Below are 27798 nucleotides of genomic sequence, written 5' to 3'. Positions count from 1 at the left end.
GACGAACGATCATATCAAACAGAATTCTCAAGTACACGCCCAGGTCCATCATCATGGTCATGCTTATTGTGTGGCGATCTTATGGCACGCAAACGCCTTTCCTTTGACAATACCTCCGCCAACCTTCAAAAATTTCACTAATTAGTAAATCTCAAAATTCAAAATCAATGTATAAGACTCTTGAGATCTTGAATTTCCCATATATATTTAGACAAGTAATTGACACTTTGAAATCTAACTTTGCGACTTAATCCCTGTATTTGCTCGATCTATATATAAAATAGTTAATTACGTTTACATACCTTTTGAGAATTTCTTCATTTGTGTGGTGACTAATAGGCTCGCAAATACCAGTTGCCAAATTTACCTTTGTAACATGTTTCTTTAATAAATTTTCGCCTGTAATCACAAGTTCTTCTAAGTTTTCTTTTGTTGCAATATCAAGGGATGCTAAATCTCCAATTAATGTATCATCCTGCACTTGCAGGTGGAATGGAGAATTTAATAAGGCGTTTGGAAATAAGTTTACTGTCAAATCAAACTATCTATATATTCATTCAAAAATATGTTGAAATATTATGAAAATGTTTGGATATTGCTCTTTCACATACACAAATTAACTTCTTACCCCTTTCATTTTCAAATTTCTCTCATTACTCAACTCTCGTACCACATATTATTAATAATAATTAAAAAAACAATCACCTCTTTCCCACCACTACCTCCACCTACATTACCCTACCTGAGCACCACCAACCACCCCTGTCACCAAGGATCCCACCCAACAACGACTCACTCACCAGAGACAGCCGTTTTCTCCAACCAACGACCACATCTGCTTTCTCCAACCGACATTTTTTTTTATAAAGCAAAAAAAAAAAAAAAGAATGTTTTGTAACTTGAGAAAATACATATATATAATATAAGGTATAAGTATGTAACACTTTTTTTTGGAAATTAAGTGTATAACACCTACCATTTTCTTTATCTTTTTAGTTAACTTTTAGAATATTAATTACTATGTTTTACATTAGTTTTGCAAGAGACCGAATCTTAAAAGTACTCGGTATTTAGCTCGGTCGGATAACATGAGATTTCACTAGAAATGAGAAGGCCATATATATGAATAGACCTGTATACGGATATAATTTTCTTCACAGTGAAGAGCTTTGAAAAGAGTAGAAAGATGAAAGTCGATCATATCACCACTAGAATGCATGAAGACATCAATTAGAGGAGCAGATCCACCGCTTGTAAGCCATCCTAAGATTCCCCATTCTGCTGCACTTTCTGCACTATATTTTTGCTCACTCTTTGCAGTTCCTGATCCAAGTGACAACACTAGAAATCGATGGTAATCTGTTGGTTTTATAGGGAAGAAATCTGGGCTTCCACTATATATTTCCTTTGATACTTCATTTATCGCTGCTAAGGCCTACAAATCATAGAACGACTCTCACTACTGAGTATCAAAATTTAAAGAGAAAGCTGATCTCCTGAGAGATCGTCTAGTTTTTATTAAATTAGTATGAATTATCAGGCATGTCATATGATATGCAAGTATTATAAAGTAACAACAATGTAAAAGAAAAGGTAAAACAAAATAACAATTAGTATGAAGTATCAGGCCATCTCGCCAGCAAGGGTGGATTCTAGTGGTTAAAACTTGGGTGAAAATCCCAGGAGATTCAGGTTCAAGCCTACCCAAGAGCAAAATCTTGTGGAGCATTCTTGGCCTGAGTCAATGCTTAATAGATTTCGAGCCTGGTACCCTCGGGTGGCTTACCTGGTATACGTGGTTTGCAGGCTATCACGTACACCCGGGTTTACCGGTCTTGCACCGAAGGTAGCGGCGAGGTTCCCTCGTCACCAATAAAAAAAGGCCATCTCACAAAAACATTACGGTGGTGTTCAATCCTTTACTAATGAGTATAATGTTAACATTAAAACCAACATAAAATATGGATGCAAGATAAGGAAAAATTACGGGATTATTTGCTGCAACACCGCCATCAATAAGGTGAAACTCACGAACTTCTCCATTGTGGCCGCCTTCAATTTTGAAATGATGAGCAGGAAGGTAAGTTGGAGTAGCTGATGTACCTATGCATATATCTGATAGTAAAGCATCTAAGCTTGGGATTCGTTTCACCTAAATAACCAACCAACTCAATCAGTTTAAGACATTCGTTAAATTCTACGTATAGAGATATACATATACAAGTATTATTTTACAATGGTCCCATCAGTAGAAAAACTACTATTAACTTGCCTTAGATAGTGTATGTGCAAGGATGATACTGAAATTCATCAGTATCATCATGTGACGACATTTCATTATTCGAAGTATAACAGTAGTAGTAGTAGTCGAAAAGGAAAGTAACCTCATAGCTAGAGAAGATGGTTGGCAGCATACGCTTGATGTCAAAAGTGGGGATCACAATATTAGTCAACGTTTGATGCAACCTCGTACTTCCGAGTTTATCTTTTATAATATTATGTAGGTACTCCCCATCGTATTTTGGTCCCTCAAGGGACTGTAGTATCTTTGTGCCATGACTAAATAATGAACTGTGTTTATAACATTTTCACAATATATATTAGTCAATTTCGTGATAAATCTAAAAACTATCCTAATAGGATAACATTCGCCGTCGTCTGTTAGGGTGAAAACTCATGTTCCACTTCGGTAATGTAAAGGTAAAAGGTCATCTTTATAAGTGTCTAAAAAATATAATAGTATCGAGCCTTTTAGAAAGCAGCTCAAGAGTAAATCCGCGAGGGTTTGGCCCAAATAGGACAATATCTTAGTATTATGTACAGTGGACACAGACGCATGCAGCAGAGGCCCAACAAAAAGGGTATCGACGCTTCCACACAGTAAGTGGTATCACAGCCCGACTTGGGCTAGTCACAAGAAGTAACATCGAGCAAAGACTTGAAAGTGACGTATACTGTAAGGCGTGGAACTCCTATATTAGCTCGAGGGAGAGCTAATATGTTTGCGAGAAGCAACACTGGTCTCACGGTGATGGGACGACACGTCATCCAAGAGAAGAATGTCATCAACCTGATGAGGTGGGCCAAGGCTTAATGGACGCAACAAAAGTGGTCCATGGTAAGTCCAAAAGTGGTCATGGGTGCCGCGCTGTGGCAATGGATAAAGACCTAGTTCACGGTATATTAGATGCAGAGGAGTTTGGTAGGAAAGTGTAGCACAATCTCGTGAAGGGATAATATACCCCTTGGGAGACACATTGTGTGTCTAGAATTTGGTGCTGCAGGGTGTTGGGAGTGTTCTCCATTAGAGGTCAAGGTCTGAGTGAAGATGATGATCCTTAGTTTAAGGGGAGGATTATTAGGCTGGAAGATCATGTCCCACATCGGTAGTGTAAAAGTGAAATGGTGAAAGTCGTCTTTATAAGTGTATACAAAATATAATAGTTCGAGGTTTGGGAAGGTAGCCGAAAGTAAATCTGTGAGGGCTTGGCCAAAGCGGACAATATTGTACTATTATGGATAGTGGACACAGACGCAGTAGAGGCCCAACATAAGGAATATCGACACTTCCCCACAACATCGTCAAAGTTGAACATGTAAATTATGTAACACTATCATTTTTCTTGTGGAATTGAACGATTGAAACAATATTGTACTCCCTCCATACTAATCCAAAGGTAACATTGACTTTTTCACACTTGACGAGACACGTTTTGTAACGTGAATATCTTTAGTTACACATTATTAAAAATTTTAAAAAATTGATATTTTTATAGCATTCATGACGATAAATCAAACAAGATCTCACAATATTTTGTCTTATAGATTAAGAATAATATCGAAGATTCCCTACCGCCATAAATAGTGTCATTTTGGTCAATGTTACCTTTAGATTGGTATGGAGGGAGTATATAACAAAAAATATCAAGGAAAAGAAAAGATGCTAAATTTTTGTATTTTTTTTGATAACAAGCGAATTAAATTCTATGGATATGTAATTGGAAGATCAACTTGAAAAAGTATGTTAGAAAATAATCGAGAAGGAGGGTGTACCTAGCTTGGGGAAATATGTGAGGACAATGATCAAGGTAAAATTGCTTGATATCTTTGGCGAAAACAAAGGGCGATTATTGTCATCGGGTGATGTTAGCATGGCGATCACAAGACCACCAGTGCTTGTTCCTGCCATCACGTCAAAATAGTCTGCTAATCTCGCATTCTCTCCGTCCAACCTCTACATTAAGTATCACAACAAAATATTAATATGTTCAGTCAATCAATCACTCGTGTAGCCTACAAGTTTAGGGAGTTAGGTCATAATGTAACGCTTAAGAACTATTAGTACTACACGGTACACATGCATTGCCTACATTTTATACAGTTAGATTACAAAAAATTATGGGGTCTTAATACTATACTAAACACAAATCTACGTCTATGTGTTTATTACAGAACTTTCAACATTTATTTAAGTATAACAACATATAATGCATTTGTTAGTTGGTAAAGTCATGATAGGTGATCTGTAACACCCGTAAATTTTTAGCCTCATTTTTTTTATTGTTTAAGTTTATCGGTTTTTATATAAATCGTTAATTAATTCCGTTTTGAGTCTTATTTCAGTCTTATTTCTTCCTGGACCGACTTTTTATTTTATATGACATTTCTACAAGCTAAATTGAAAATTTATTTTTTTGGCTCCAGATAGTAGTTGGACCGTGTTTAATAGCTTTCATCAAGTCATTTATTAAACTAGTTTATTCTTTTACTCTTAAGCTTTTAAATATTATTTCTTCCCTACTTTTAATTATTTGCAACAAAAAAATTGGGAAGATATTTTGTTTAACCACCTTGGTTTGACCGGATTTACTAGATCTACTTAAAGAGTTATTTTGTTACTTATATTATCTTTTTATACCTCTTATCTATACTATATTTGGTCAGCATCCAGCAAACTAACCCTACTTCTCTTTGTTTGCTGCGTGAGACTCAGTCCCATATTTCTTCATCATTTTCTTTGTTCTAATTCATTCTCTAATCATCTAATTATAAGGGTAATTCAATTACTCTTATCGATCTAGCGTTAGTTTTTATTTTATATTAATTATCATATGGTTTATTCATATGATCGATATTTTTTTGTAGGATTCGAGAGAATCTATTTGAAAGATAGTATCATATTGATTTGGATCCGGAATAAGGTAACTACGACGTTACTCGGTATTACATCGATTTAATTGTTGTAGTTGTATGTATTATTGCGTTTTTGTGGTTTTATAAAGATTTATTCATTAATATGACTTTTGAACCATATTATTTATGATCCCTTGATGTTTATAAATTATTTTGACTATGTATAAATTTTATTTTGTCAATAGGAATTTATTTGGTTGATTTGCAAGTTTTATGATTAAACCGTTTAATATGATATAAGGATGGTATAAATTCGTTTTTATGATTTCGAGGAGGTGTAAATTATTTTTCTGGGTTAAATGATAGATTTTAAGATACCATGAATTTTCGTGGAAATTATTTTGGAGTTTTTGTATTTATTTCGTAATTTAAAGTATTGATGCAGTTTCTGCGATTGTAGCGATTCTGTTCGGTTTTAATTATGTTAAAAATACTAAATCAAATTGTAAATTCACGAAATTTTAATATGTGGCAGGGAAATGGAGTATTAGGTTGTGTATAAAATTTTAAGTCTTCAATCATTATTTTCGATTTATGATGTATTTTACAAGTTTGATGAAAACCGTTTTTAAATCAGTCAAATATGTTCGTCTGTTTGTAAAAATCATATCACCTGGTTTTATTTTGAATTTGCAAAAGTGTAAAGAATAGACTCCTGTTATTTTCAAGTTTAGAGTCTGCATAAAAAAATTCATAAGATTTAAAGTTACGGTTTGGTCAGAATAAATTATTTATGAACAACTCGTCTATGAACAGCTCGTCTGTAAACTTTGAATCTGTCATCAGTCAAAAGAATATTTCGTAAACTGACTTTTCCTTATGATCCAATGGCTAATATTTTTCTCACAGAAATTTTATAATGTCTAGTTATGTTTAGAATTTTGCTTTGCCTTAAAATGTTTTCTAAAAGTGGATTTATGAACTGAAACATTATGGGTAACGTTTTCTGACAGTTTTTAAAAATAAATTTTAAGACCCCTGATACTTCCGTCCTTTGAAGTTGGTTTTAAATGCAATTTGTAGCCAATAGTTAAAGGAAACAACGAAAATTGGCCTTGCGTCATTTCGATTTTTCTGTAATTAATTATGAATTTTACAATACTGTCGTTCAGTTTTATAAACTAATATAGAACTCCGTCTCATTAAAGCCTAAGTAATAAGTCTTTACTAAAGTACCTTAAGTCAAAGGATGGTCTTTAAAGTTTAATTTCAGTAACTTAATTTATTTAAAGTCCTTAAATAAATTTTATACTTTTGGATTTAAGTTTAAATTTTCTAATTCGAAAAATAAAATAAAAGTGTAGTTCACTTATGAACCATTTGAATAATATACTATATCACTTGGGATATTTTTAAGTTTGGAATAATGAAAGTAAAGGCAAAGAATAATAAACTAAGGCATACGGTTTTACTAAAACAGCTATATGGTTGGGTATCCTGCGGGCGGTATAGATCGTCGTAGAGTCTTGTACATGTACTTAGACTAGGACTTCGCACTGCGTGGTAAGTCGTGTCCTATTATAGTTTGTTGTCTAGTTAGCGAGCTTGGAGTTGGTCATCTTAGCGTGACACTGTGTTCCCGAAACTAGTAAAGATGCTGCGGTGTCAAAAGTATAGCTAAAGTGGATATCTAGCCTGAACTAAATTATTTTCATTCTCTCTTTTGAATATTTTGCTTTTAAGCATGCAACACGTTGGTTTTAACGTGATTTGGTAATCATATTTTGTTACTTATGTTTTATAACATTTCAATTTACTTTGATATATTATCTGCTTCTATAATAATTATATCATGTGATATGGCCGGGAGAACGTCGAGTTACTCCCCACCGATTAATGGGGTTTATTATGTTTATACATGACATGTGTTAGCTTTGCTGGGATTTCTGTCTGAGCTAGCGAGTAGTTTGCAGATCCTACTCTGTTTTTCTTCTTTCTTTTATGGTTTTAGTTTGAACACTTTGAGGAATTTTATTTTCGCCTTTTTATAAAAGTGGCAATTGTTTAGACTTGACCATTTGTTTTTTTTTTATCCTTGAGAATTTTATACATTCTCAATTTATAACAGTTAGAACTTTTATCTTTGTGTATTTAATCCCATTCGACAGTGTTTCCGCCACTGTTTTTGCACTAGATTTTATAGGGGATTACGGTTGGTATCGAGCATCACTTTGCTCCCGACGCTCACACATTGATCTTTAGGAAAATGCCTAATAAATGATTTGACTAAATAAATGATTTAGTGAGAGATGGGTAGAAATCAATAAAGACTTGGATGTTAATCTATGTGTTCCTGTAAAATCAATGACTAGCATTGAATCTATGTTTTATTTCTCCGATGAAGAAGATGAACGAAGGTGGACATGGACGTGGTGTTTTCCCGGACCAGAACGCGATCATTATGGTGATATTGAACTCGCTCCACAACCTAGCTGACCGCGTGGAGAACTTGATGCCACAAGGAAGGGACAATGGTAGTTACAGCCCAGATTCAGTTCTGCTCAAGCTACATACCAGTTGGCCAAGAGTAGACTCAAGTTTCACGATGGTGCAGTAGACCAAGAGATGATTACACTGTGGATCCGTTAGATGAAGGGTACCAAGACTCGTGTGTTTATTTCTCTACAAGAATATGAAGCGACCTAGTGAGCCCTCTTGCAACTCCAGAGCCTTGAAAACTCCTTCTCTAGTCTCAGACCTTGTTAGTCTATGATCATCGTTCTTCTTCCTTTACTTTTTAGTCTTAGCTGCTCCCTATGTCCTTTATAAATTTTCATCTCCTATTCTGATGAATTAATCCTTGTTTGTGATCCCTCCACTTTGGTATCTATTCTCTTGGGATTCACTGGTTAGACCCCCTCCCTTGGTGAACTTTGATGGAAGTTAAGTGTGTTTGAGGTTTAGTAAAGTCTTGTTACTTATGGTTTGAGGATAGTAAGTTTTATCTTTAATGCCTAATCTTGTAAGAGCTTTCATTCCATAAGAATTAACTTGATTGGTGGCTAGTGGATTATGGATTTAGGATTTTAGCTTAGATGTTGGTTTTGAAGTATAAGCAGCTTGCATAATTTGGTCTAGATGTGATTAAGGTTTTTATAGCAACCATGTATCATTATTGGTTGACCTAGATTAATCTCAGTTTTGATTCTTATGGATTTAGATTGTTGAGTTCTGATGTAAGGTTGTAACCTTGGAACTTTTGGTTGTGTGACTTTTATTTGGGTTGTTTAGTGTTAACCTTGAGAATAAGGAGTGTCTTAGCCCAACTGCAGTACATGTATTTCTCTGAAGAATATTTTGGTCTGTATTATCTTAAAGGAAATTGTTGTTTGATGACCTTAAATGATCGAAATTGTTGCTTGGTTGAGTTCTTAACCCCTAGTCATTTGCGGTGTTATGATTGGGAATTTAATGGACTGCTAAGAGACCTTTATATTGATTTGATGGACTTCTAAAAAAGAGCTTTATCTTTGTTAGATTGTACTTGTGGATGTTAGAGGCATTTTTGCTTTCAGTTCAGAGGAATTCTCATCAGAGCTTTGTTAGACGATGTTTTCTGTTTGGTGTTTCGAGGAGTTTTATGGATTTGATAACTTGAGGAATTTAGTTAGTCGGTTGGATGTTGAAGTACTTGATGGATTTTTACTATGATGTTTTGAGAGGATGATCAGTCATGTAAGGATTTGAGATGGAAGTTGTGTTAATCAATAATTTTAGAGGATGTAGACTAGGAAGTTTGGCAACTGTGAGCTTGACAACTTAGTTGCATGGTGTTAATAACCTTGGTGTTGGTTTGATGGAAATAAAGAAAGCGTGGGTTCTATAGAGGAGTCGTACCAAGAATCTCGAGATCATTAACCTCTTCTATAATCCTTGAGAGAGCTTTATATGGCTCTTGAATCACTCTTTCGCTCTTCCTCTCTAGAGCATCTGTTTCCGCTGTTATTTCTTTGATTCATGCTTAAAGTTTGAAAATTTTTGTTGTTAACATTTTTTCCCTTGAGTGTTCCCGTTACAAGAGTTTTGACTTATGTAAGATTTTGACCATCTCGAAAATTTTAACATCTTGAATTTTTGTTTCTAAGCTTTAAAGGTCACTTTTGATTTACTCTTAGCTAGTATCTAAATTTGTTTTTTCTTGTCTTGAAATGTTTTTAAAACTCGTTTAAAAATATTTCGGAATTGTTTCGAATAATGTTGTTTGGGTGCTTCTAAAACTTTCAAAAGTTATGTTGTATTTACAAATTCGATTTGTACAAAGGTTTTAAGTAAAATTTGCACACTTTCTTTTGAATCTCGATATGTTTATCCCCTTTCATAATCCTTGAGAGAGTTATATATGACTCTTAAATCTTTCTCTCCCTTGCTTTAGTTTCAAAACTTTTGTCTTGATTTACCGTTGACCTTTTTCCTCGGATATTTCCTTTTTATACAAGAGTTTCGACATTTACAAAGTTTGGTTCTCGGAAATTTTAATTTTGAGTTATGATTTAAAAACTTTAATTTCACATTTAGTGTTACTCTGTATTAGTGTCTAAACTTGGTTTTGTTTCAAAATGTCTTAAAACTCGTTTGGAAATATACCGGAATTGTTTCAAATAAAGTTATTTAATGCATAAAAAAAAACAATCAATTGCTATGTTGTATATACAAATTTGATTTCTCGTTACCTTTTTCTTTGAGTAATTCCATTTTACACAAAATATTTTGACTTTTATAAAAATATTTTGATTATCTTGGAAATTTTGAATTATGACTAGCTTCAAAGTTTTGAACTGCTCTTTCTCTTTTAGTTTGGGTTATCACTTAAATTTGGTTTTGTTTTGAAATGACTTGAAATTCGTTTGAAAATACTCCGAATTTTGTTTTTCAAATACTTTGATGCCTTGAGAAACTTTCAAAAGTGGTGGTGTATTTTCAAAATTTGATTTGTCCAAAGGTTTTAAGTAAAATTGACACATTTACTTTTGAATTTCGACATTGGTGGATGCTAGGACTTGTCATTAAAGACGTCTAATGACCGGTTCAGTACTTGCTGATGCATGGTTGTAAGATTTGATTTTTCCATTGTTTACTTACCCTTATCTTGAACGACATAGTCATGGTTCGCGACAGTATTCTCTCGTTTCATGAGATGAGACAAATGATTTTTAATAGTTCAATTTTAAAAACTGGTTTAAAAATTGTTTGACCTCAACGATGATTTTTCGAATTTAAGTGTTAACTGAAATAATTTAGAAAAAAAAAAACAAAAAAAATCTTGTTCTTTAAATTTTGTTTTCTACTTTTAAGTTTCGAGGATGAAACTTTTTCTTAGTGGGAGAGGTTGTAACACCCGTAAATTTTTAGCCTCATTTTTTTAATTTAATTTTTATTGTTTAAGTTTATCGGTTTTTATATAAATCGTTAATTAATTCCGTTTTGAGTCTTATTTCTTCCTGGACCGACTTTTATTTTATATGACATTTCTACAAGCTAAATTGAAAATTTATTTTTTTGGCTCCAGATAGTAGTTGGACCGTGTTTTATAGCTTTCATCAAGTCATTTATTAAGCTAGTTTATTCTTTTACTCTTAAGCTTTAAAATATTATTTCTTCCCTACTTTTAATTATTTTGCAACAAAAAATTGGGAAGATATTTTGTTTAACCACCTTTGTTTGACCGGATTTACTAGAGCTACTTAAAGAGTTATTTTGTTACTTATATTATCTTTTTATACCTCTTATCTATACTATATTTGGACAACATCCATCATTCTCTTTGTATTCAAAAATAAAAAAATTAAGCAAACTAACCCTACTTCTGTTTGTTTGCTGCGTGAGACTCAGTCCTATATTTCTTCATCATTTTATTTGTTCTAATTCTTACTCTAATCATCCTAATTCTAAGGGTAATTCAATTACTCTTATCGATCTAGTGTTAGTTTTCATTTTATATTAATTATCATATGGTTTATTCATATGATCGATATTTTTTTGTAGGGTTCGAGAGAATCCATTTGAAGGCTAGTATCATATTGATTTGGATCCGGAATAAGGTAACTACGACGTTACTCGGTATTACATCGATTTAATTGTTGTAGTTGTATGTATTATTGCGTTTTTGTGGTTTCATAAAGATTTATTCATTAATATAATTTTTGAACCATATGATTTAGGATCCCTTGATGTTTATGAATTATTTTGACATGTATAAATTTTATTTTGTCAATAGGAATTTATTTGGTTGATTTGCAAGTTTTATGATTAACCGGTTTAATATGATATAAGGATGGTATAAATTCGTTTTTATGATTTCCAGGAGGCGTAAATTATTTTCTGGGTTAAATGATAGATTTTAAGATACCACGAATTTTCGTGGTAATTATTTTGGAGTTTTACTATTTATTTCGTAATTTAAAGTATTGATGCAATTTCTGCGATTATAGCGATTCTGTTCGGTTTTAATTATGTTAAAAATACTAAATCAAATTGTAAATTCACTAAATTTTAATATGTGGTAGAGAAATGGAGTATTAGGTTGTGTATAAAATTTTAGGTCTTCAATCATTATTTTCAATTTATGATGTATTTTACAAGTTTGATGAAAACCGTTTTTAAATCAGTCAAATATGTTCGTCTGTTTGTAAAAAACATATCACCTGGTTTTATTTCGAATTTGCAAAAGTGTAAAGAATAGACTCCTGTTATTTTAAAGTTTAGAGTCTGCATAAAAAAATTCATAAGATTTAAAGTTACGGTTTGGTCAGAATAAATTATTTATAAATAGCTCGTCTGTAAACTTCGAATCTTTCATCAGTCAAAAGAATATTTCGTAAACTGACTTTTCCTTACAATCCAATGGCTAATATTTTCTCACAGGAATTTTATAATGTCTAGTTATGTTTAGAATTTTGCCTTTCCTTTAAATGTTTTCTAAAAGTTGATTTATGAACTGAAATATTATGGGTGATGTTTTTCGACGTTTTTAAAATGAATTTTTAGACCCCTGATACTTTCGTCATTTATAGTTGGTTTTAAAATGAAAGTTGTAGTCAATAGCTAAAGGAAACCATGAAAATTGGCCTTGCATCATTTCGGTTTTCCTGTAATTAAATATGAATTTTACAATACTGCCGTTCAGTTTTATAAACTAATATAGAACTCCGTCTCATTAAAGCCTAAGTAATAAGTCTTTACTAAAGTACCTTAAGTCAAAGGATGGTCTTTAAAGTTTAATTTCAGTAACTTAATTTATTTAAAGTCCTTAAATAAATTTTATACTTTTGGATTTAAGTATAAGTTTTCTAATTTAAAAAATAAAAAGTGTAGTTCACTTACGAACCATTTGAATAATATACTTTGAATAATATACTATATCACTTGGGATATTTTTATGCTTGGAATAATGAAAGTAAAGGCAAAGAATAATAAACTAAGGCATACGATTTTACTAAAACAGCTACTATATGGTTGGGTCTCCTGCGGGCGGTACAGATCGTCGTAGAGTCATGTACATGTACTTAGACTAGGACTTCACACTGCGTGGTAAGTCGTGTCCTATTATAGTTTGTTGTCTAGTTAGCGAGCCCGGAGTTGGTCATCTTAGCGTGACACCGGGTTCCCGAAACTAGTAAAGATGCTGCGGTGTCAAAAGTATAGCTAAAGTGGATATCTAGCCTGAACTAAATTATTTTCATTCTATCTTTTGAATATTTTGCTTTTAAGCATATAACACGTTGGTTTTAACGTGATTTGGTAATTATATTTTGTTACTTATGTTTTATAACATTTTAATTTACTTTGATATATATCTGCTTTTATAATAATTATATCATGTGATATGGCTGGGAGAACGTCGAGTTACTCCCCACTGATTGTGGCTGTCATGTTTATAACATGACAAGTGTTAGCTTTGTTGGGATTTACTGTGAGCTAGCGAGTAGTTTGCGATCCTACTCTACTGTTTTTCTCGCTTTCTTTTATGGTTTTAGTTTGAACACTTTGAAGAATTTTATTTTCGCCTTTTTATAAAAGTGGCAATTGTTTAGACTTGACCATTTGTTTTTTTTTATCCTTGAGAATTTTATACATTCTCAATTTATAACAGTTAGAACTTTTATCTTTGTGTATTTAATCCCATTCGACAGTGTTTCCGCCACTGTTTTGCACTAGATTTTATAGGGGATTACATGATCATACTTATGATGATTAGGGTTTAAATCTCGTCTGCATCATAATCGCTCTTGTGGCTTTATTTACAAAAAAAAAAACATATAATGCATAATATTATTGAATTTCAAGCCATTAAAATTGCAGTGTTATAAACTTGGTAAGTATCATGATCTTCCTAGAGATTTTTAATTGACCGGAGTAAAGAAAAAATACGGAACAATAAGATGGGTGATCATATGTTTCTATTGGATGAATTCGAGTTTACTCGAATAAAATTGACAAGTAGACGAGTTTGGTTCTTATATGTTATGTTTTTTATTTAGATATATCCACGAGTCCTAGTTTTACGGATTTGATAAAGACTGCGCAAAAGTATGAGTTTGGATTTTAGAATCAAGAATCAGACATGAGTGGTATGGTGTTGCCTTACTTCATTACCTTTACCTTGCGATTGTTTCATTTCCCGGGTGGTTTGGCGTTAAAACTCAATCATGATTAAAAATCTTTAAAAATACAATATTTTAAATAGTTATTTTTAAAATATTAAACCAAGTAAATAATCATTTAATCATAAAGTATATACTATATTTTATCACAGTGTCATAATTTTTTTTTTCAAACTTTATACTTATGAGTTTAAGGCATGCGTATGTAACCCTATTTTTTATCAAACAAACATATGGCATGGGTTGGCTCCATTCTAAACCCACATGTCATATCTATGTTAAGTGAACCAAACACCTAAAGAATTTGTATTAAATTTGGATCTGATTTAGATTTTACAAAAGTGATAAACTTACCCACTACTAATTATAACACAGTTCTTAGTGGGTGTTTGGTTTACTCATTCTAGGTATATAAGGTATATATGAGTCTAGAATGAGTGAAACTCATACCCATACCTTATGTTTGTTTACAAAAGAAATTATTGTAATTTTCATATCTATACCTCAGACCAATGAGGTATGAGTTTCTCATACTCAAGGGAGAGTTCGGTTCGAGACTCATACATCTCCTATATACTACTCTTATATATATATATATATATATATATATATATATATATATATATTTAAGGGGTGGTTTGGTTGGAGCTTTTGGAATAGATTGGAATGAATTCAATCTATTATAGTGTTTGGTTGGGGTGATTTGGAATGGAGTTAGATACCCAATGGATTCTAACTTTACCCCCAACCCCTTGGAATATCATACCCACCCTTCCATCTTGGATTCAAACTCCATTCCCCCCTTCTATAACTTATGATGAACCAAACAAGATTAGGCAAATATGGATTTAGAACCCCATACTACTATACTATCAAACTCCATTCTATTCCATTCCAACTTGTTGAACCAAATGATCCTTAGGGTCCGTTTGGATTGAAGGAATTGGAGAGAAGGGGAGGGGAGGGAAAGGGAGGGATTTAATTTCCTTTGTTTGGATAAAAAATATGGGAGAAAGAAAATGGAAGGGGAGAGAAATGAGAGAACTTATTTTCCCTTCTATAGAACAAATTATAATCTTCCAAGGGTGGCAAGATTTGAAAAGAAAACATTATTTGGACTCTAATTATACCACCAGCATCCTTCAATCCTCCATCCATTCTTCATCTCCCTCCTTCCTCCCCTTCCATTTCCCTTCATAATTTTTGTTATCCAAACACCCACATCCCATTTGCTCTCCCCTTCTCTCCCCTCCCTTCACCTCCCCTCACTCCCCTTCCCCTCCCTTTTCCTCCTAAAATTGTATCCAAACGGACCCTTAAGAGAATAAGAAACATGAACCAAAGTGTACTAACTAAAAATTGGAAACAAATGATATTTTATTCATTTAGCAATTCATTTCATTAAAATAAATCTTTTCACTAATTATACTATTTTCAATTAGAAAATCTCTGAGAGACGGTCTCTCAATAAGCTTATTGAGAGATATTGAGAGACTATTTTACACTTTTAAGAAAACATAGTACTAAAGGTAATAAAATAGGTACAAATCATGATTAAATATTTAATGGGTACATTTATTATGTAAATAAGTACGTAATAACTATGTCACGATTAACAATAAAAGGGTCACGAAAAATAAATAAATAGGTACGAAAGATTGGTCTCTCAATTGTTGGAATATGTGTCCTCCGACAATAATGCGATCACGACTGTTGATCATGATGATCACATGTTTAAATCTCATTATAAAGAATACAATTGGGAAGTAATTTTGTTATCACAATGGTCAACATATATCGGTAATGATTGGGTGACTAGAGCTTGACATTACGTCGCCGTGCGACGGTGGTGATCGATTGACCCCTAGGTCATACCTATAGGGCAACACTCTTAATTGATTATTTAATTAATCGTATAATGTTGCGAGTTAATTAAATTACTTGAAAATTGACGGACGATTTTGGAAGTAAAATTTACGTATCAAATTGAAATGTGATTAAATGAGATACGGTCTGAGTAATTGAATTGTATGATTACTCGGATGAAATAATTGTTTAATGTAACAATTAAATTTGAATGAATTGTTATAAATACAATCGGTTGTAATTTATAAATGGTAAAATATTTTGGCACAAGTAATTATGAAATTACTAAGTCGATTTTTGTATATGACGTATTTTTATTAATACGTTGATTTTTAATATGTTAAAAATACATAACAAATTTATATCACATATGACATGTGACATATTGACAATTGACAAAAATAATATGGAATCCATATTATCAAGTGGGCCGAAAATTAGAGGGTTTTTGAGCTAATTATATGTTGATTGTAATTAGTGGAAGGCATGATGATTACACTAGTCACTAGCCATGCAAGCCTATTGTTCATTGTGAAGAACAATTTTTCCATGCATTGGCTCTCCTAAAGCCCTCCTCTTACACGGTTTTGAGAAGACAAAACCTATGATGGTTTTTCCATAATTTTTACCTAATAATATACAAAAGGTTGTAAAATATTTTTATTCATTCACTCATCCAAAATACAATTTCTAGAGAGAACTAAATCCTCCTCTTCTTCTCTCTAAAAACCGAAATATTTAAGAGTTTATAAATATTTTTGGTTCAATTTTCTACTAACTAATATTATACTAGTTCTTGTAATATTAATTAAATTAAGAGAAAGCTTTGGGTATTAATCCTAAGGAGAGATCCTATACTTGGATCTTTGTTCTTCCATAAGGGAAAGCTCAAGAACAAGAGAGAAAGGTGATCTCTCTTGTGCCCATTAAACCGAAATCACCAATGTAAGGACATGATTTCTCCTCTATTTTTATATTGTTTGCATGCATAAAATCCACATTTAATTTTATGACAAATTAATTTCGACATATATGAGTATGTTAGTATGTATATGAATCTACATTTCCTTCAATCGGTATCAGAGCCACGGTTGTTTGCATGCAAATCGGTTAAAAGTTTTTCCGAGTTATAAGAATAACAAATAAAACTTGTAAAATTTGTGTTATTATGAGATATCACGAAATCAATCCTTGCATGTTAATATTTATGGTCCTAAAATGTTTTAGGATATTTTGGTTAATTTTTCGGATTTTTATTGTTCATAATTTACAATAATGGCATTTAAATATGATTTTATGAGTAAAAATGTCATTTTTGGTCTAAAATTAGCTATACTTCGAATTTTCCATTGATTTTTGGATATGTTGTCACATATATTATTTTGAGATAACCTGTAAATTGTCATAATTTTTGGACTTGTTATGCTCGAAAAATGAATTTTTCATTATTAAATTCGGATTTAGGTGAAAAATAGGTTAATATGAGTTAAATTTCGAATCTGGTCATAGAAAATTAATATGTTGTCACATGCAATTTTACAAGATGTGTGTAAAATAATTGGCTATAAATAAGTCTTTTTGCATGATTTATGGATTTTTGAAGAAAAAATAGCATAAATAGTGACATTATTAGTGGAAAATTAATAAATCATAATCTATGACTTAGGAAAAACGTCTAATGTTGTATTTTATTATATTTTTCAGATCTAAAATTGAAAATTTAATGAAAAGAATTTTTTCCATGTTTTTATGATTATTTTATTAAAAAATCGATAAACCGCAACATTGTTTTTCCGGAAAAATTTCGAAATTTTTAACCTAAGATTTTGAACATTATGAGTGTCATGGATTTTTCCAGAATGTTCATGAATTTAAATTTCAAATTTTGAATTTATTTGAAATTTTGTGGTTTATTTGAAGTTTATAGCTTATTTTGTAATTTTTGGTCCATTTATGAACAATTTTATAAAATATGGGTTAATTATGGTCAAATTATTAGTGAAGACTATATTTTGAGCCCTAAGAGGTTAGGGTAATTAACTTATGCATAAATATGAGTTTATGTATTTTTGTGATTATAAAATGTTGAAATCACGCAAATCCGTAAAAACCGAGTAATATACGATATTGGCTATTTAAAGGCGATTTAGCATAAAATTGAGCATGTTCATACATATTATAATGCTGCATTTTTTTTATGATTGTCATAATTTTAATTTATGTAATTTTGAATTATGTAATTTTACTTAGTATGGCCTTAGATTTTAATTGGTATTTCCCGAAATGTATGGGAATATCGATTCGGTTGTAATTTTATTGTGATCTCGTATCACCGTTTTGTAATTTAATAGATTTATTTTTATTTTAGTTACAAATGTATGATAGGAAATTATGTAATTTATTATGTAATTTTATTCATTCCGGAGTTCCAAAAGACGGATTTCTTCAAGAATGGCGATACATAAAGACGGTGTTACCTCGAGATGCGTGCCACAACCGAAGTTCAAGGGACCAATGGACTTGGTTTCCGAATATGTAATAGTTAAATAGTTTTTCTATTTTAGGAAAGGCCATACTAGGATTTATTTATCTTTATGCTTGCATTTTATTTTATGTCACATGCATCGCTAAATCGCCATAACTAAACATGCATTGTTATTTTATCGAGTTTATCGACCGTGTCAATTAAAATTATCGTAGTTCACCGCTTTAGTTCACTTAAAACGTGATAGATAATAAATTGACATGACCTCTCGCTAAAACAATTAATTGAGACATAGCCTTACCAAATAGTAGAAACCATGAAAACCTATTTCGCGAGGGAGTGCGCTCGGCCCCACCGGGGCACAAACCTTGTTACGTAGGGGAAGTGGGTGATGAATGTTAATCCACCGAATTCATGTTGATAAGGGATGTATCGGCCACACCGTGCCCAAGTTAATGTGGGTTTGGATCATGGACACATTTATTCGAAATTTGGATTGAACTCAACAAAAGTATTTGATAAGGGATGTATCGGCCCCACCGTGCCCTTGTCGATGTGTTTTGGGCTAAAGATAATTGTTAATGTAATATTATCGACCAAGAGTTCTAAAAGTAGAATCGATTAAACGTTAATCCACCGAGTTATATTGATAAAGGATGTATCGGTCCCACCGTGCCTAAGTCGATATGAATTTGGGTCTTGGAATCATTTATCTAGTTGGGTAGAGGTCACTAGAAAAATGCATAAAACTTGTTTAAATCATACATTTTTACGAGTATTATTAAAACGACAATTGTTTTACTCCTTATATTTTGTTTTGTAGACCACTTCTTATTCATAACAAATGGCAACACCAACTCCTAATGCTACACCTCTCGCTAGTTCGTCTTGGCTCCGATCCTTTATGGATCAATGTAAACTTGAAAAGAATGGGTCAAATTTCTCCGAATGGGATGCCCAACTCAAATTAGCCTCCGAAGGTGACGACAAGCTTCGTTACCTTACCGAGGTCTCTCCACCCGAACCCTCCACTAGGTCCACCGCGGCCACTAGGGAAGCATTTGAGGCTTACCAAAAGGAGTCCGCCGCAATGAAAAATGTCTTAATATTTGCGATGGAGGCGGACCTCCAAAGGAGAGCCTTTAAAATGGGCAATGCTAATGAGATTTACTCCAAACTTGTGACCATGTTTTCACAAACTCCACGGATCGTCCAATATGAGGCGGCCGCGGCATTCTTTGATCTCGACTTCAAAGAGGGCCAAAAGGTTAGCCCTCATGTGCTCAAACTCATGGAGCTTGTCGAGACCTTGAAAATTCAAAAGGTTGAAATCCCCAAAGAACTCATCGTAGATAGGATTCTACACTCCTTGTCCAAAGTCAAGGCATATGTGCAATTCCGGGTGAATTTCAACATGTAAGACAAGGATGTGTCTCTTGAGGAGTTGCACAAGTTACTTGTGCAAGCCGAGAGGGACATGGGGTTAAATGTGAACCCTCCCAAGGATGTGCTTAACATAAGCACTAAGAGTAAGGGGAAATTCAAGAAGAGTGGAAGGAAGGGTAAAAAGCAAGCTCCCACATTCACCAAAGCTAAGTCTTGTGAAGCTAGCACATCCAAAGTCAAGAAGGGTCCTCTTGATAAATGCCATTATTGTAATGGCATGGGACATTGGAAAAGAAATTGTTCCAAATACCTTGGTGATATCAAAGCTGGAAAGATCACTCCAGTAGGTAAATGACTATCCTTCTTTTATGTTTCTAATTCAACTATGGTATTATGATGCAAAGTTGTGATAATGTATCTCCCTTTTTATTGTAAATAGGGCCTCCACCAAGCAAAGACAATGGAAAGGAAAAACAAGCATGAGAAACCATGGAGAAGCTAAGGATAGCTTTTATGGAGCTTTGTTTTTCATTGTCTTATTTTAAGATTATGTTTTGGATTTTAGAACTTTAAGTTTCCGTGTTCGACATGGAAAAGTATTTGGGATAATGAGTTGTATTTTGGATGATGGTGACTTGGTTTGCAACCCAAGTCACCCGTTTTATCATTTATCCTTTTATGTTCTAAAATTCATATTTAATTGCTTGCACCTTGAAACATAAGATTAGTCACTTAAAGTGATCTAATAGACAAATATAATGACGGGTTTCATTATATGTCCACATGCTTAAGGCGTGTGTATGATCATTTATAAAGAGATTTTGAGTCTATGAACTCTCTTAAAGGTATGTCAATCACCAAGTACACATATGAAATCAATAACAATTAGTCAACCTATGAGGTTGTTCTCCTTATACTTCAACATCATTAATTTGTGTCTCATATGCTATCTTTGAATGTTTAGTGTATTTATTCTAAAGATAGAGTAGGAGAAAAATGAGGACACAACACACAAGGCAAGATAAAATAAGATAAAATTGTGTACTTGTGTAAATAAAGATCTACGCAAGAGAGAATGATTTGAATGAAGGTATATTTATTTACATAGTATGCCGAATAGATGAGATCTATGGTCTCAAGTTAGTTCTATATGACTAAAGAGACCAAGTGTAGTAATCATAAGAGAATATTCTCAAGATAACTACACGAGGAGACCAAAAGAAGGTTTTGGAAGAAAATGACTAATGTAAAGTCTTAACAAGTTTTTGACTAAGTTTATGAAACATTTGACCAATAGTTTCAACCTTGAGATTTACTTAAGGGCCTAAATGAATCAAAGTTACATACTAGTTATGATCGAGTTGCAAAGAATGATATACCGATATCTTCAAATGGCCAAAGTTTTAACCACGCAAATGTCATTGCTTAACCTCACTATGAAATGGTTAAACCTTCTTCCAAAAGGGTATTTGCGAAGGATGTATTCTAGATATTGTTTATATTTGAAAATGACATTACTACACATCATTACGACATGAGTGTGTTGGAGATTTAAAATCTCTTTACGTAAGGTTGTGATGAGACCACTTCAAAATAGGTATTTTGAAAGGATATGATGGGAACATATATGGTTTTATCCTAATAACTTGGCAATGCAATTTATATTTCAATTCTTGATAAATTTCGATTGAGAAGTCAATTTCGAAATGTGTAGAATTGAGTGGGAGTTAGGAAATTCTCATGTGAAGACATGGAATTTAGTGGGAGCTATCATCCTTTGAATATTTACGACTCATCACTCATTAAAGAATGACGAGCTAATACCTTCTTTCATAAAGAAGCTTTTGAGTTTTCAATTCTGGATGAAAATGGACAATGATGAATCCAATTACATCAAGGGATGTTGGATTAGTATTAAGAGATACACATCGTATCAACATTCACATAGGTTATTCATGTAGATGAAAATGGAATTGCCATTAGCAGTCATGGTCGTTCATTGAACCTATGAACGGTTGATCTCATGATTATTAGTAACTAATGTTTCCGCCATTAGAATAATCATGTACATGTCCAATTATGAATCATATACATAAGAGCACGATGATTGATTGGTGAGCCATAATAGAAACGTCATGAATTCTCAAGTAGAATCCGATGAGCGATTTCGGTGTTTGACGGAATACTCTATTATGTGATAAGAGGTTGCACATATTATAGAAAGTCCGAGCACATGTAAGGATTTATGAGAATCCCAATTCTTTCAAGCCTAGAAAGAGAAATGAGAAGTTTTTGGAAAGATGCTTGGTTGAATAAGAGGTTATTCAAGATAATATTTCCTGGTTAAGCTAGGACTTGTGAGAAGTACTAAGCTAATAATCTTGACAAATTGTTACAAGATTCTACAAAACATATACCTAGTGCATTGTGTGTGGATGGAATACTTGATCAGTACAAGTTATATTATTCATCACAAATTCGTTCGTTATGTGATAATCGATAAGAAAGTTCTTTCAAGTTAAAGAACCGAAACCGAGGTCGGGAACCTTGATGTGTACTTGGTAGGATTCATGCTATAAGAGAGAACATGAATGCAAAGGAAATTGCAAGTGCAAGAAGTTTGAACACATGGACACATGGGATGTTAAACTTCTATTGCAATCAATAAGTGTTTACACTGACGATATACATCACAAGGTTTTAATATGATATTGACTACCCGAGTGTGATGTCGACATTTGTCGTTTGAGTTATTATTAACTCACCTTGTACATTGTTATATCCAAACGAGTTGTAAAGACAATTGAACCCCGTTAAAGTGAACATGGATTAACATTGTTATTGCCCATAGTTACTTATATGAGGTGACGTCTCGAAGTGACTAGAGTGTGAGGCGATTGATGGCAAGTTCAAGTGCCATAGAGTCATGTGAGATGACTAGTCGATCACATAGGCAGACTGTTAAGAACATTTTGTCGGGCCTAATGACCGCTTATAGAGTTCTGGCAAATTTATATAGCCTGGTCGTGGCGAGAGCTACTATAGTATTCAAATGAGTCGATTCTTTTGACTAAAGACTATTCTCCTAAGATGGCACAGTTTCAGATTAACTTTGATTTGTGTTACTACGACCTTCCTAAATGGGGTCAAATGGGCATATTTTGGGTTATGATGGTTGTGGCTAGTCGAAGGGAATGAGTGCGATAGGAATTGTCCACCCCTAGTCAGGGTTATAACAATATCTCGGGGCCACTCGAGGAGTAATGAATCGAAATGCGTGGCCACGCTCGGAAAGTATCTATGATAGATAAGTCCGGTCAATCAGTTATTCTCCAGATCGAGGAAACCACTCTCGATATGATCACTTGCAAGTACGACCTGAAAGACACCTTGCATTGAGTGAGAGATAATAATAGGACAAGAGAATTGGTGACGCACACTTGTCGAGGACAAGTGGGAGATTGTTGGAATATGTGTCCTCCGACAATAATGCGATCACGACTGTTGATCATGATGATCACATGTTTAAATCTCATTATAAAGAATACAATTGGGAAGTAATTTTGTTATCACAATCGGTCAACATATATCGGTAATGATTGGTGACTAGAGTTTGACATTACTGTCGTGCGACGGTGGTGATCAGTTGACCCCCTAGGTCATACCTATAGGGCAACACTCTTAATTGATTATTTAATTAATCGTATAATGTTGCGAGTTAATTAAATTACTTGAAAATTGACGGACGATTTTGGAAGTAAAATTTACGTATCAAATTGAAATGTGATTAAATGAGATACGGTCTGAGTAATTGAATTGTATGATTACTCGGATGAAATAATTGTTTAATGTAACAATTAAATTTGAATGAATTGTTATAAATACAATCGGTTGTAATTTATAAATGGTAAAATATTTTGGCACAAGTAATTATGAAATTACTAAGTCGATTTTTGTATATGACGTATTTTTATTAATACGTTGATTTTTAATATGTTAAAAATACATAACAAATTTATATCACATATGACATGTGACATATTGACAATTGACAAAAATAATATGGAATCCATATTATCAAGTGGGCCGAAAATTAGAGGGTTTTTGAGCTAATTATATGTTGATTGTAATTAGTGGAAGGCATGATGATTACACTAGTCACTAGCCATGCAAGCCTATTGTTCATTGTGAAGAACAATTTTTCCATGCATTGGCTCTCCTAAAGCCCTCCTCTTACACGGTTTTGAGAAGACAAAACCTATGATGGTTTTTCCATAATTTTTACCTAATAATATACAAAAGGTTGTAAAATATTTTTATTCATTCACTCATCCAAAATACAATTTCTAGAGAGAACTAAATCCTCCTCTTCTTCTCTCTAAAAACCGAAATATTTAAGAGTTTATAAATATTTTTGGTTCAATTTTCTACTAATTAATATTATACTAGTTCTTGTAATATTAATTAAATTAAGAGAAAGCTTTGGGTATTAATCCTAAGGAGAGATCCTATACTTGGATCTTTGTTCTTCCATAAGGGAAAGCTCAAGAACAAGAGAGAAAGGTGATCTCTCTTGTGCCCATTAAACCGAAATCACCAATGTAAGGACATGATTTCTCCTCTATTTTTATATTGTTTGCATGCATAAAATCCACATTTAATTTTATGACAAATTAATTTCGACATATATGAGTATGTTAGTATGTATATGAATCTACATTTCCTTCATCAATAACTTAGGGAGAGATCGTCTCTTCTAAGTTTTAGTGATTTTCAATATATTCTAAACTAGGTTAGACCCCGTGAATTAAATTAGATATATAATAGTGATATCTAATTAGTTGTTCATTTTTCTCATCATTGCATTTTGCTTTGAGAATTAAAAAGTTGAAACTGAAAATTAATTAAAAGAATTGAGTAGCATGTTGAAATGTGTTTTTGTAAATAATATTTTTTTATACTGCAAAGTTAATGATTCCAATTTATAAATTTTCTCAATTTTTTACTCGAAAGTAATTAAAACGGTTTATAATTTTGATTTATACATAGTATGAGTCGAGTCATTCTCAAATAATAGAATCAGTAAAATATTTAATAAAACGTAGTTTGATACAATTTTTTTTTAAAATATTTTAACTAAAAGATTATAAATTGGAGTTTAGTCAAAAAATATAATTTGATGAAGATTAATTTTAATGAAAAGATAATAAGTTAATGAAATAAATTATTATAATTATTAGTTACCTTACTTAGTTAATGTATAAATAATTTTTATTAACTACCTTATTTAGAAGGATGCTTTTTGAAGGGAAATTTTGTGAGGATGCCTATTCATTTAATAGATAGGGGATTATTATAAAATTGGTTAACTCCATAAAATAAAAATTGTTAAAATATTTTATTGGTGCTATTGTTGTATTATTAGAGAATGACATAACGCATACTAATTCCGTATGAAACAAAATTATAAACTGTTATTATTAGCTTCGTTACCAAAAAATCATTAAAAAAGAATTAAGAAATTTTTAAATTGAATCATTAACTTTGAGTTAAAAAATTGCATTAAAATACACATTTTGTGATATTACTTAATTTTTTTATTAGTTTTGTAAACTGATTTTTTTTTTCTTAAATCAAAATACCGCGCTTGCATCGCGCGACATGTACCCTAGTTGGATATCAAATCAAATAAGGAAATAAAAAAGTATTGTGAAAAAAACTACTCCCTTGGGTGAATTGTTATTTATTTCCATTTTGAGATAAAATTATTTTGATTTATTTGTTCTCTATTTCTAGTTTGGACAAACAAATGAAGCTAGTGTGTGCAAATGGCAATAGTTCCTTTATTCATATAATTGCTAAATCACGCACACATTTTTACTTAATCCTTTTGCCTTTTTTTTCCCATCACTACCCTCTATCTTTAAAAAAAATGAAAAAAAAAATATTTCTCCCAAACTTACAGGCCAGTGCCCGACACACCCTGCCACCCCAACCCTTCCCCCTCACCATCACCGACTCCCCCTCCCCCATCCCCGACCACCAAGATTGGTCGCCGTTGACTCCCTAGATCGGTCACCGTCGACCACCTAGACCGGATCGCTGTCAACCACACTTCCCAACCTCACCCTCAATCACCCTATCACCTACAGTCTCGCCGTCGACACACCTTACTCAGCCCGTCACGGACACCCTACCCAACCTCGACGTCGGCCGTCGTCAACCCAATATAATGCTCCTTCTCCGTGGACCACCTTGTCTACGCCGTCTACGCACCCCTTCCCACCCTTTCTCTCTTCCACGTCATCGGCGACACAAACCTCATCTCCTCTCGTCGTCATCGTCGTCGATGACTGGTGGCTTGGCTGAAGGGCGGCTATTACATGGTCTCACCTCTTTCTCTCTCTTTATTTCTCTTCTTGGGATTTTTTGGGTGTAAAAATGCAAGGGGTAAACTCGAAAAAAGCTGAAAAAAAGCGTATGATTTAGTAATTTTCTATGCTGAAAATAGCAAGTCACTTTATTTATTGATGTATTACACATACATTAGTGTTTGTCTAAGAAAATAAATAACAATTCACTAGGATGAAGGAAGTATATTTTTTCTCTGAAAATAAAAATATCCATAAAATTATTTTTTTCCAAGAATTTTCTCCTTTAAAAATACGAACAATGATGATCTTTTCATTTATAATACATTTAAGAATATAATTATGAAGAAATTAAAAAAAGATTAAATACTATAAAAAAACCCTATAAAGTTTAATTTAACTACTACCTGAAAATTTAAATAAGTAATTTATATTAGTAAATAGTACAAAATCAGTAAATAGACATACAAAAAAACGTAATTCAACATTCTAGAATTGATCAAACATACGGTATCAGAAATCGAGTTACAAATTAAACCCATACCAACCTGATTTGAATTGATTCCTAATTTAATACTGATACTTTTATGTGAACCAAATGGCTCGAGTACATTATGATATACGTGTGAAAACTCTGGCAGGCCCGTCTAAGCCATGGCGCACTGTGTGCAGTGGCACTGGGCCTCAAAATTTTGGGGCCCAAATCATTACATTACCCATGTGATTGTTTAAAAAAAAAAAAAAAAAAACTTAAACAATGAAAACAAAATGACGCTTAGACGCTGCATACTCATTCTTCAATAATGGCTGACTATTCCAATCCTCAACCTCCTTCCCCAAATAAATGATTTCCTTTCCAAAAAAATAAATTTGCTTTTTAATTTCCCGTAAACTTATCCCAAATCACTTTTTTAACAAATCATTCCAAATTTACATTTGAGTTTCGATTACTTATAAAATATCAGATTTCACACTTGATTTTTCAAAGAGATTAAAATAGGTAATATTTCTTCTTAATTTTCATGAATTTCATATATTTTAATGTTGTATTCATTGATTATTGAGTAACATTACACAACATAAGCATTTTAATTTTTAGTTTGTACTATGGTGATGTAAAAATGTTTTAATTTGAATTTACCTAATAAAAGCTTCATAGCATATATGTATATGTATATAATTAAATTGGTTCATTGTTCTGTTTTAGACGATAATATCGATTTCTTGCGAAAGTTGTAGTTATTTTCTTGCATATTATAGACTTTTGTTTATTTACTTTATGAATTTTCAATATTGTTCTAAAATTTAAAGCATTTGCAGCTATTTGAGAAAGGGCAAGGAGTCGGAGATAAGAGGACTTTATTATATCGGTTTTTATATCATAGACGGCTGCGACGCAAGTCCTTGAATTTGGCCTCATTTTTTTCTTGCACCGGGCCTCCACTTTTTTTAAGACGGCCCTGAACTCTGGTAAAATTTTGAATAACATTATCTATATACGCTTACGTTAATTAATGTCGATTTTGTTCATGTATGTATCCGATCTCGGCCTTGTTTTGACTGATCATAATACCACTAGCAAAATGGCTTATTCCACAGTTTTTTTTATGAAGCGACCATGACATATAATGATATAAGCAAATAATAACACATCGACCAATTAGTATCATGTAAGATCGTTGCATGAAACAACAAATCATTATCACAATTATCAACTACAAAAATAACACCCCGGAAAAAAATTGGTTGATTTTATGATTTATACCTGAAGTTCAGATTCTAAAAAGCAAAGAATAATCCCGGGAATAACACCCCGAATACCACCTCCATCGATGCTAAGAACGGTAATCAGATTACCATAAGTAGGAGCTTGTAAAAGTGAGTTTGTTCTTTCCAT

General features: G+C 32.6%; 1 pseudogene; it reads right to left on the bottom strand.

The window, feature by feature from the left end:
• LOC141658708 (patatin-like protein 2) lies at positions 1–27798 on the bottom strand (annotated as a pseudogene).

The sequence above is a fragment of the Silene latifolia genome, chromosome 6, assembly GCF_048544455.1.
Source record: "Silene latifolia isolate original U9 population chromosome 6, ASM4854445v1, whole genome shotgun sequence".
NCBI classification, from domain to species: domain Eukaryota; kingdom Viridiplantae; phylum Streptophyta; class Magnoliopsida; order Caryophyllales; family Caryophyllaceae; genus Silene; species Silene latifolia.
This window is presented reverse-complemented; position numbering and strand designations above follow the sequence as displayed.